Genomic DNA, 12,075 nt, shown 5'->3' with positions numbered 1-12,075 from the left:
ATTAAACTGCCAGCATTCCTGATGCAATCTTTGCTTCGTCTTATAACTCCAGGCTGCTCAGGGTGAGAGGACCGAGAAATGTGTCGCAGGAGGAGCATTCTGGAAGCAAAGAATAAATCCGTTTTTTAACTGGAAAAAAACAGAGAAGGGGTTTAGTTCGCCACTTAAATTTTGGCCTCGTAAAAAGGCTTTAATTGTTAACAACAGAGACCGCTTTATTGGAGGTGCTTGAGCCTGTCTGCAACCTGCAGAAGTTTCCATTTCTGTCCAAACTGGATAATTTCCAGGTATCCAAACTGAATTAAATGTCTCGATTTAAACTCCAAGTCAGAACAAACAGTTCCAAATCAGATGAATTTAAAACAGGCTTTAGATGTAATGACTCAGTCCATCTCTGACTCAGAGGTCCAGAAAAAAATCAAACACACACATGTACAAACGAGGACTGACAGGTTCCAACAAATTATAATAATGTCACACAGAAAAGCAGATGTGCATTGAAAGTCACAGTAATTCAAGTGTTTTAGATATCCACGTTCAAGGAGCTGATTAAACACATCCAACAGATGCCAAAGAGATAAGATACCCATTGAGGAAGACATGCATCAGTTTGTCTCACTGTTCAGGTTAAACATGTCCACACATACACTGCAGTGTATTAAATCAGATCCCACAAAAGCAACTGGCCTGCAACTAGAAGTCTGCAAACAGGATGATTTTCCTTACTGTTCTTATTTTCCCTTCAAAAAGAAATTTTTTGTAGAAACAATGATTAAATTAAACTATGGCACAAGGAGCGATGCGTCACTAAAGCTTGTGATGCTTAGAAAACACTGCCATCGCTAGTTTCACAACTGACATCTGGACCTAATGTTGTGTAGCAGACCAAACACAAATCTGGTTTTTTCACAGCACAATTACGTAGAAAAATATGTGAATTGACGCAAACTCTCTGGACACTGAGACACAGTGTCCAGCTGTGATTCTGCTAATGACTGTGGATTCTCCTTATGCCACAGGCAATTACGAATGGAGGACAAACTCAGCGTCAGCATCTGTGGGCAGATAGAGCTGAGTGCTTCATCTTCACTTGAATAAAGAGACAGAGCGAAAAGGGGCTTGGAGACAAAATCCTAAGTCTTTTCAGAAAGTTTCTTTCATCCATGAGTTTTACTTCTCTATCTCCCATTGGCCGTTAGGGCTGAATATGGACTATATTTTCCATATGGGCTATGGAAAATATAGCATATAACTGGTATCCTTCATATATTAGAGGTTCCAGCGGCAGTATCGCAGTGTGCCATGAAAAAAGTGGCATCAAGCCATGAAGCAGCTGTCAACCATTGTTTTTCTAGAACAATACAGCCTGTTGAGAGTGGGTGCACCTCTTCCTGCTGATGCCAGCATTCGGAAGTTGTTGCTATCATAAGCCCCCTTCCTTTGTGTCACACTTTCTTTGCTAAGAAAAACATATGTTTCCTGAGCCCCCCTTCAACACTTCTTTGAACCCACAGTAAACAACGTCGATTAGTCGACGTCAAAGGAGAGTTAAAGCTTTTAAGCCATGTTGTGTTTAAATCAAGACCTTCTGTGTGCCCTAATCTGACATTGGCTCTAAATGTTCTTATTTTATTTTATTTTTTTGGGGGGGCGGACGCGACACCCACCACGCATTATTGGCTTGCACTTAATCAAACCTGCTGAATTTGCAGTTGGCTGATGCTGCACTTTCGATAGAGAAGTGACATGAATGAGGTATGCACGGTCACCCAGATTAAATATCGCAAGCATGCAGTCAGCATCAGTCTCCCAAGATAGTCACTCAAACTGAATGATGACATTGTTCTCCCTGGATTCCCTGAAATGCTGCTCTCCGTCGCTTCACCGCACCTCTCCAGAGAAAAATGCAGACAAAGCACATCTACTCTACTTTCTGCATCAAAGCTGCGAATGCACCGTCAGGCTGGGGGACAGTTGGGCTTCGTCTTATCTCTTTGATAAGTGCTCGCTGCTGGTGAGAGCAAACAAGGAGAAGGACTTATTGTTTAATATCTGCTGCAAACAGGAGGTCAGTGGAGGAATGCAAAGCCCTTCCCCCTTTTCATGGTGCAGCCCGAGCTCTATTGTGAACCACAAGCATGCTTTTATTCATGGGGTGTAATGTGGGGTGCTCTGGGAAACCACATTGCAAATGACAGTGAGAGATAATGAGGAGGCAAGGAAGCCTGCCCTCACGGCCCCTTCAGACCACGAGCTGATGCTTGTCTTCTTGTTAAGCAAACATGCATGTCTGCATCAACAGAAAGCACCAGTGTCTGTTAAACACATTTGCAGTGTGCCTGTCTCTCTTCAGCTCCTTGGCATTCAGATGGGTGTTCACTCCTGTCCGGTCAGCTGGCTTGATAGCAACGAACACTGAAAATATTTGGATTTAGTATCTGGGTGACAATAAGTCTGCTAGGTGCTGAGAGCGCCTCGTCACATTTTAAAGAAGCATCTGCAAGCCAACAACACTGCCACAACACAGGAAGTGAGGCCTGTTAGGGAGTCACAACAGCTGGCTGTCAGTTTAACTGAGGCTCTCAATTTTCTGTAGATTAGTAAGCTTGCTGCTGGTTCTGCACTAGGAGTGATGCTACCAGTATGAGCTCTATCACATGAGTTAAAGACAATGAATTACAGGTAAATCTGGACTGGGATGTACATCCTCTCAACATGTATCATCAAAACACACAGACCCAGTTCAAAGGTCCTTTTGAGTTGGTAACAGCAGGTAATGTTGTCATGTAACTGATCAGTTTTGAAACGTATCAAAGCACTTTTAAAAGTAACTTTAATCAGTGCTGGTTAGGATCAAGGTTATTATAGTGAACTCAAACTAGACATGAAAAAGCATCATAGTTAATTCAAATAAAAATAAAAACTATGCTAACTGAAAGAAATGTGTAAATAAATAAATATGTAGCGGATTTTTTTTTTAGTTTGAGCATCTTTAATCTGAAAAACAGTGTTTTTTCCTACCTGATGAGGTGTTGATGAACATGTATGTCCACTGCTCTTTTGTTCTGTGTTTCTATTGTAATACCTGTCCTTATTTTCCCAAATCACACCCCTGCTAAATGCCCTCCATACAATAACAATTAAAAAGCTAAAAACAAACAAACACTGAAACTAATAAAAATAAACTGAAACTGAACATTTTCAAAATTAAAAACTAAAGTGAAACAAGATAAAACTCACTCTGGAAACTAACACAAACTAAACGTAATTAAGAACAAAAAGTCAAAATGAAATAACAACGCAACAAAACCACAGCAGCACTGGTTGGAATACATCCTACAAGTTTGCACATACAAACTGTAGACATTTTTCCATCCACGTCAAACATCTGCTGCCGTGTTTGCCTGTAGAAACCGAACTTTTTCAGAAACAGTGTAGAAAAAAAGTGTTTGTCAGCACTTTTTCTGTGGATGGAGAAACTGGTCTCAGAGCAGATCTTGATTTACGGCTTAAAGCTGCTTGCTCAAGTGGCCTTTGATTACCCAGCGGGGGAGACTTGAACATTCCTGTGTTGTACTGCTGTTACAGTGTGGGCCACATGGTTTTTAAAAAACACAAATAGCTCTAAGTAATTAATCCGCACCCTTGCGGACAAGGTCTTACACCACTTGTTTATCACTGTTGTTGGGCTGTGCGTCTGTCCACTGGCTTTGCTGAAAATCTAAAAAAAAGAAAAGAAAGTAAAACACACACGCAGTCACACGCACGCACATACATCCGGCCTTTTGGATGTGGTGTTGCAACATAATATTCAACTCAAAATGTGAAAGGGCTTTGCTCAAGAGTTGCCCTCTTGTTTGCCTCAGAACCTGAGCCACTCTGAATCATACTCTTGTGATATTTGCTTTCCTGCCACAAACGCACGCACGCACATACACTTTTGATGAAAGGGTCAACCCAGACTGGTTTTGTGCTTGAACGCTTGTGTAAGTTCAACTTGGTGAGCCATACTGTTCCTCTTTTGGGCAGTTTTAGCAGAAAAAATATGTGTCACTCGGCAGGGTGCACTGATAAACTGTACTTGCTTATTTAACTTTTAGATCAGATATGTGCAGTTAACCATCTTATTAGACACCCAGAGAAGAGATTCCCTTTCCCTCTGCATTAGCACCACCCTGACAGAGCAGATAAACCACAGAAGCACACAGACCCACACCATATTAAGGTCTTGTTAAGAGTTTTGCTTGCTGCACGCCCTTGCTGGTTTTCATTTTTTAAATCGCATTCTTGTGGCTGTCTCCCAGCTACAACACACACACACACACATATACACAGAAAAATGCACAAGGGCGCGACTCATTTTATGAAATGGCATTAGCGCAGGGTTAACGTGGCAACCAACCAGCATGACTTTGGAAAAATAACCACCCTGTCTTCACTGTGGCCCAGAGAAGAATTCCAGTCTCCTACAGCCTGACTGTCAGCTGTGTAACCTCTTTTGTTTTCTTCTAATAAGTAAGAAATGGTAAGTATTAATTCACTGCTTTGCACTCTCTTTCATACTCTGTGAAACTCTCTTCAGGTAGCTGATCCACCTGCACCTGTGAGGTTTTGGGCACTTACTTAAAATGACCCAGAATAATTCATTCCAGCAGTACCCAGAGTCCTAGCTGTAATATTATAATTCACATTACAACAGGGAAGTGGAGCTTCCTGCCAAGAAGACTAATACTTTCCATCTGTGTGTTGTTTAGGAGCCAGTGTATCCCAAATAGTGCCTAATAAGGTTCTGCCTCAGATCAGAGTAACTCACTTCCACTCCACCTAATAATGCATCAGTAACAGAATGACGAGCTTATTAGCACCGGACAGGCATTTTAAAAGTTCACAGTTGTGCACATCAACATCTTATATGCATGCATGTGCACAACCAATGAAACAAAAAAAAAGGAAAAAAGTATGCAGACAGGCCTAAAACTGTGCTGTATACCACACCTACGGCCCCATACATGGCAAAAAATAACCAGCTGTTAGTGCCAGGCCAAATGTAATTACAGCACCATGGCCACAAATTGCTTTTGGAATTAAAAAAGAAGAAAAAAAAAGTAGGCCTCGCTCTTGAGGCTGACTGGAAGTAATCAGCGTGTGCTAAAAAAATATGTGTTATGCCATAGAATTTTCATCTCATTAATTAAATTAGATCAATGTGTTGTAATTGTATTCATTTTTAAGGAATGCGCAGCTTGAACATTGTTTTCGTTTCACATGTTTATTGATTTCTGTGGCGTCTGAGCATTTGTCTTCACAGGTACTGCTTACTTCCTCACAGGTACGCAGCTCCTATCTGTTCCTCTCATCTCAGTTTAAGAACAATGCATTTTTGGGTGGTGGTGGGGAGGTAGAGTGACCAAGCACCCTGGATGGTAAAAGTGGGGGTGGCTGGGTTTCATTTGTGAGGTCACCTTGTCTTGCTTTGGGGGGAGGGGGAGTGATGTTCTCAAAGTGTGGCTCTTTCTCAGGTTTTTCTTTTTGTTTTTTTAAATCGAAATCTTTCCAGAATCTTTTTTAGAGGCGAAATTACCAAACATAAAATTCCTGAAGACACAAATCCCATTATGAAACCTCCTGTTTCTGTCATACAGTCAACATGAGCAGCACGCCTCGTCAGCATGGTCAGGTTACAGTTGGAACAGACTGCACGTGGGACACACAAAAGAAGCCTTACGGAGGAGGGGTACTGAGTTACCATGGAAACAGACAGCCCTACCCCGGAGCAGATGGTGGTGGTTAGGGTATCAGGGGCTGGGTGTAGTGATGGCAGGATCCACAGATGATTATCTGTCCCGGGTTTCTGTTCTCAAACAACAGCTTCTGTGTCTTTGTAACAAAACAGGTGGCTCAGGTTTGTGTTATATTGTTAATGCAAAACACACGCACAACTTCATTGCATTTTACAATCTTCAACATACTTTATTTTTAATTTGAGCTAAAACTGGTTTGTCACTACTTGGAAGATTTTCATGATTCATTTTGGTGGATTACTTAGATTACTACAAGGAACTGAGAGCTGGGCTCACTGCTCTTACCCTGAAGAAATCCTTCATTTGCATAACAGCACTGGAAGATGCATGAGTCATCAGTTGTTGAACTGAAGGAAAGTTACTCACTGAAAACACTTGCAGTCAGGAACTTGGAAAAAAAGAGTTTCTGTTTCTCTGATATGCAAATCTGCCTTTTACAAATATATATTTCTTCCTTTGCTTCCCTGACAGGCTGTATTTTATGGATAATTCACATTAAAAATAGACTAACTCTGAAAGCCATACAGTGATTACTAACTAGTGATGCCTATAGGGAATTTTACAGAGGAGCAATTGTCTTTAGCTGTTTTCAAGAAGTCAGGATGAAAATGATCAATCAATGAACACTGTAATTATACTGCCAACCTCAGGGATACTTCAACTGTGGGTATAGACCCATTTCAGGTGGGGTATGGCTGACTAGGGGAAGAATAAGAAGTTAATTGAAATAAATGTTATTTATATGAGAAAAAAAATAAAATTCAGCTTGGATCCTGTTTTTTGTCAGTGTTAACAATTCTGGCCTTTTGAAGTGAAGCATGTCTGAAAAGGTTTGGAAGAAAAACTGGTGTTTCTCAATCTCAAAATATTAAATCAGAATCAGAAAGACTTTATTTATCCCCAAGGGGCAATTAAGATACAACAGAGCAGCATGACGTTGAAGATAAGGACAGGGCATAAACAGGCAATGTATGCCACACACACTTATGATAAACTCTAACTCAGCTTCCTACATGTTATATCCAACCAGTGCATGAAACGACATGCCCGGGGGTTAAAGGGGGTAATCTTTTGGTGCCAAAGGCAGTCATTTGTAAACACTTCAAGGTGCAGGAAATATAGTTGGTGAGGATGGCCTCTGGGCTCTGCTGCTGCTTACGACACTCTGAGAAGCACGCTTCCTGCCATTTGGATTTTTGGCTTCCCTAAATGTAATTAAATGAGATAGAAAAAAAAGAGAATTGGTTATATGAATGAAGCATCATGTTAAATGTGTTTGTTTTTAAAGCATTTTTAAGTGCAGCTGTGTGCATATTTCATCATTTGAAATAACTGAGGGCAAAGGTTTTGTTTTACCATGAGTGCAAAAAATGTTATGGGAGTGTCACTTATCAGGCAGTTATCTCCATGCGCTTTTGCATACTCTCCTTTAACGGGGCGATCGTCGCTCAAGAGTTGGGAGTTTGCCTTGTAATTGGAAGGTTGCCGGTTCGAGCCCCGGCTTGGACAGTCCTGGTTGTTGTGTCTTTGAGCAAGACACTTCACCCGTTGCCTACTGGTGGTGGTCAGAGGGCCCGGTGGCGCCAGTGTCCGGCAGCCTCGCCTGTGTGTCTGGATCTGTAAAGCACTATACAAATACAGGCCATTTTAACAGATTCTATTTGCACCTTAGTCTGGTTTGGAGGACATGTAACTGTAAATTGTCTCTTTCTATATCTCTACGCACTTGCATGTGGTATAAATACCAACCAAATAGCAAACTATGCTAGTAATTTTCCTACATTGAGCCTCTTAAACTCCCCCACATTCTCGTCACTCTGATGGCGTCATCATGACTGTGCAAAAGACTCAGAAATGCGTAAAAGTATTTTTTGGAGCAAGTCTTTGAGTGTGGCCAGACAGTGAGGAATTATGAGTGGGGTAAAAATGCTAAGATCACCCTTGATTCAGCAAGTACAGAACCTCTCCTTCTGGATGACAGGAAAATGGGAGCATCAATCAAAGCAGCCGTGCGGGATGGCAGAGGAGCAGAGGATTTGTGGCTACGGAGCCATGAAAATACAAAAATGAGGCCAAGCTTCAGTATCACTGCCAAGCGGAATAAGTCAAAATTAAATTACCCTGTAAATTCCTTGTCGTGCATGTTGGGGTAATAGTTAATATCAATCAACCATTTCAAACATGTCTGACTAATAAAGAGTGCTTATTGCCCTTTAACCTTTTTTTTTCAGGTTGATATCCAGTGACTGATGAGATTTCCGGTGATGAGATGCATGTCCGTAGAGTTATGGGTAGCTTGGACATGGTTTCTGTATCGCACATATGTTTATTCCATCTGGCTCTGCTCATGTCTGAGTGGTGATGTCATGATAAGAGGCCTTTGGGTCTCACAGCTTCTTATTACACCATAACGCTGGGTCAAAGTTAGACTTTTGGAAGGTTGTGTTTAAGTGTGGGCAAAATTACAACGTTGAGTTACTTTTCCAAGTGGAAATAGTTCTCCCAACTGTTGGAGGACATGACTTGGGACATGAGCACAGCTGAAACTCAGGGCTCTGCCCTTAGTAAACAAGTGACTGAGAAAGCAAACAAAAGAATACCAGACTGCCTTTTTACAGTTATTCAGTGTGGATCATCCTCACCCCGTTGTTGCTGTAAGTGCAAAAAGGGCAAGAGGTGTTAAACCTGATTCTATGTAAATGCCTCATCTCATTCTCATTCCTCTAAGCTGAAGTAAACATTACAGCAGAACCCTCAGAGCATTTTTAAGAAGAAGGTGAGGAAACTTGAAAGATGTGTCCAGAGCAGGCAACTGGGCACTTCTCAAGCCCAGATAAAATCCAGTTAATATACTGTAAGTGTAAGTGTCCACTGGCCAAGTAAGCAAGCATTAAACTTGAGTAGAAATATGCCACCAAAAACACAGTGACTTCCAGATGAGAATGGGAAATTCTTGTGGCCTTCTTTCAAGCTTTCCAGCCTGCAGAGACCGAATTGTCTGAGGATCCCATAAAAAAGGCTCTTAAAAGAGAAGCTGGGTATTGTTATTCTAATTTCAGCTTACAAGTGTTTTATGCCTTTACAGAAAAAAGTGCAGATTGACAGCACAAATGCAGAAAGGAGACGCGGAAAATCACTTCCTTTCAGCTCACAACAGCCAGTGGTCACCACGTATAGCATGCTTCTCCGGCGATCACAGGAAAAAATGGAGGGAAATGCAACGCAGCTGTCAGCAGATTCAAATCAGTACGTGACAGAGCACAAGTGAGTATGCTGTCAAAAATGTGTTATTTGAGGTTTGAAACCCTCCTTTGTTTGGAAGTATCGGTTGGCCAGTTTCATGCTGTCATCCCACCAAACTTTTCGATAATAAAGTAAAAGCAGAAATTCTGCTTTAAATATAAAGTCATGGCCATGTAAATTAAAAGGGTAAGCAACAAGTCATCGGCAAGTGTGAGGACTTCTATAAAAGCCCAAGTGTTGACAGTTTGCTGGTCTGGAGCTTTCTGGTGTGAGTTAACACAATGCCACAGAGCAAAAACATCAGCAAGGATCTTAGAGAAGCGACTGCTGTGGCTCATCAATCTGGGAAGGATTATGTAGCCTTTTCCAAACAATCTGAAGTCCATCTACAGTGAGAAAGATTATTCACATGTAAAAGGTTTTCACGACAATTGCCAGGATCCAAGTTAGATGTCAGACTCTACAGGCCTCAGTTAGCATGTTAAATGTTCGATGATAGCTGTCGCACAGCTGACTGTGGAGTAAAATGTAAATAAATGCAGAATCCAATCATTTGCAAATCTCATAAACCATCTTTTAGTCACAACAAAACACTGAAGACATAGAAGACTGAGCAGTCCTGGGTCTTCTATGCAGTATTTGTTATTTCATGATGATCCCCCAGATGTTTTCAATTGGTGAAAGGTCTGGACTGCGGGCTAATTCAGCACCCGGACTCCTCTACTACAAAGGCATGTTATTGTAACAGATGCAGTTTGTGGTTTTGCACCCTCTTGCTGAAATACGCATGGATTTCCCTGAAAAAGACACCATCTGGATGGGAGAATATTTTAATCTGAATCCTGAATAGGTCATTCAGCAGGTCAAGCGGCCAATTCTATAGGCGCTTACCACCGCCATGCCATCAGAGATCCAGACTTCTGAACTCATCCCTTATAACATGCTGGAAGGTTTCTTTCCGCTTTAATCTAGAGAACCTAAGTCTACGAGTGTCTGTGCTTTCCAAAAAGAAATTCAAAAGAATTTCAGAGTTCAATCCGTTCAACCACAGAGCTGTTTTCCACTTTTCCTCTGTCCATTTTCAACGAGCTTTGGCCCAGAGAAGATGGTGGCATATCTGGATCATATGTATGCTTTCTGAAAGTGGTCCTGAGCTCACACAGTGATTCCCATGACAGAATCTTGCCTGTTTTTTTAATGCAGTGCTGGAAATACTGCCTGAGGGCTTGAAGATCATGGGCATCCAATATTGATTTTCAGCCTAGCCTCTTCTACACAGAGAATTCCCCAGATTCCCAAAATCATTTGATAATTTAATAGACCGTAGACGATGAGATATCCACAGTCTTAGGGCCGTTATTCTGAAATTGTTCCACAATATGTTGAGGTGGTTTTTTTGATACAGACTGGTGAACTTCTGTCCATCTTTTCCTCTGAGAAGCTCTGGCTTTATAAGATGCTATTTTTTTTATGCTCACTTACTTTAGCGATCAACTTACCGATTTAGTTGGAATATGTTCTTCCAGCAGTTTCTTTTGAGAACCACTTACTTTTCCATGAAACAGTAAAATGTCTCATTGTAAACATTTGATTTGCTTTCTTGTTCTATTGTGAATATTTTTTTAATTTGTTTTTTTAAAAATTGAGGTTCCAGAAAAAGAATGAACAAGTATGGCTCGTTTGGACGGGTTGTCATGTGAAGGCCTCTCCTCTCTAAAAGGAACATGGCAGCATAACTTAGGTTTGCAAAGTTGCATCTGAACAAACCACAAGACTTAACAAGAGTGAACCATGAATATCCCTGTATGCCAGTTCTAGAGTCAAACATGTGGCCGTCTGTCTCACAGCTAAAACTGGATCATGCAACAGGAAAATGATCCCAAGCAGACCACCAAATCTACAAAACAATGACTGGAAAAGAAAGACTCAAGATGTTGCAATGATCCAGTCAAAGTCCAGACCTCAACCTCACTGAAAGGCTGCAAAGGAACCTTTAAAAAGTTGTGCATAAACCAGTGCCCATAAACCTCAATGAAATGAAGCAGGTTTGTAAAGTACAGTGGTTGAACAGTTCTCCGCAACAATGTGAGAGACTGATAAAGTCATGCTGAAAAAGATGCTGTTAACTACACAAACTTCTATAAAGACCAGAAAACCTTAAAGAAACTCAGTAACTCAAAACTACAGTTCAGACTCATTGTCTGCTAAGGTAGGGAAAATATTAAATAGCTATATATGTGTATAATTACTGTGTTTAGTTAGTTTTGATGGTTAGTAAAGTTCCTGTCATGTCTGTGTGGGTACTCGGGCTTCTTTCCACAGTCCAAAGACATGTAGTTAGTGGGGTTAGGTGAAGTGCTGATTCTAAACTGGCCTCGGGTGAGAATAGTAGCCTCGATGGATGAATTCTGCGTTTAAGTATTTCTCATCAGCTGATCAATGGCAATGAACTTTTGTTCATGTTCATTCAGTGGAATCGATCTACGACAGTCTGAATATGTTGTCACATCTATGAAATGCTTCTTTCTTACGTCATTTCAGGTCACCGTCCAAATGAAAGTCTGGTGGTTCAGAGACAAGCAGAGTTTCCAGGCCAGATTGTCTAAGCCACCATGAGCAACCATGGTCTCACCATGTGACTAACGCAGTGGGTTCATATGAGTTAAACACTTCACCCTTTTATATAGTCATGTGGAGAAGTTTCACGTAAGTCAGACCAACGAGGGGAGCAGCTGTTTATAAAACATGAAAATAGCTTTATAGTCACCACTGTTTCCAGCTCCCGAGCCTGTTTGTACAAGGAGTTGTAAAGTCAGCCTCCACTGATTGATTTTTTTTCCAAGTGAACTGAAATCCTCCCTGTTTAGTTTTCACAACCATTCAAACAGAGCCAACACTAACACAATATTTCCTGTGAGATTTAAACAGGTTGACTGGAGCACACAAAGAAGGGGGAGATTCGAGACCCCCTTCGGTGTTAGTATTCTATATATATGTTATGTTATGTATGAGCATCTAAGACAAAGACAGA

The sequence above is a fragment of the Simochromis diagramma genome, unplaced genomic scaffold (assembly GCF_900408965.1).
Source record: "Simochromis diagramma unplaced genomic scaffold, fSimDia1.1 OVJJ01000343.1, whole genome shotgun sequence".
In the NCBI taxonomy this organism is placed as follows: domain Eukaryota; kingdom Metazoa; phylum Chordata; class Actinopteri; order Cichliformes; family Cichlidae; genus Simochromis; species Simochromis diagramma.
This window is presented reverse-complemented; position numbering follows the sequence as displayed.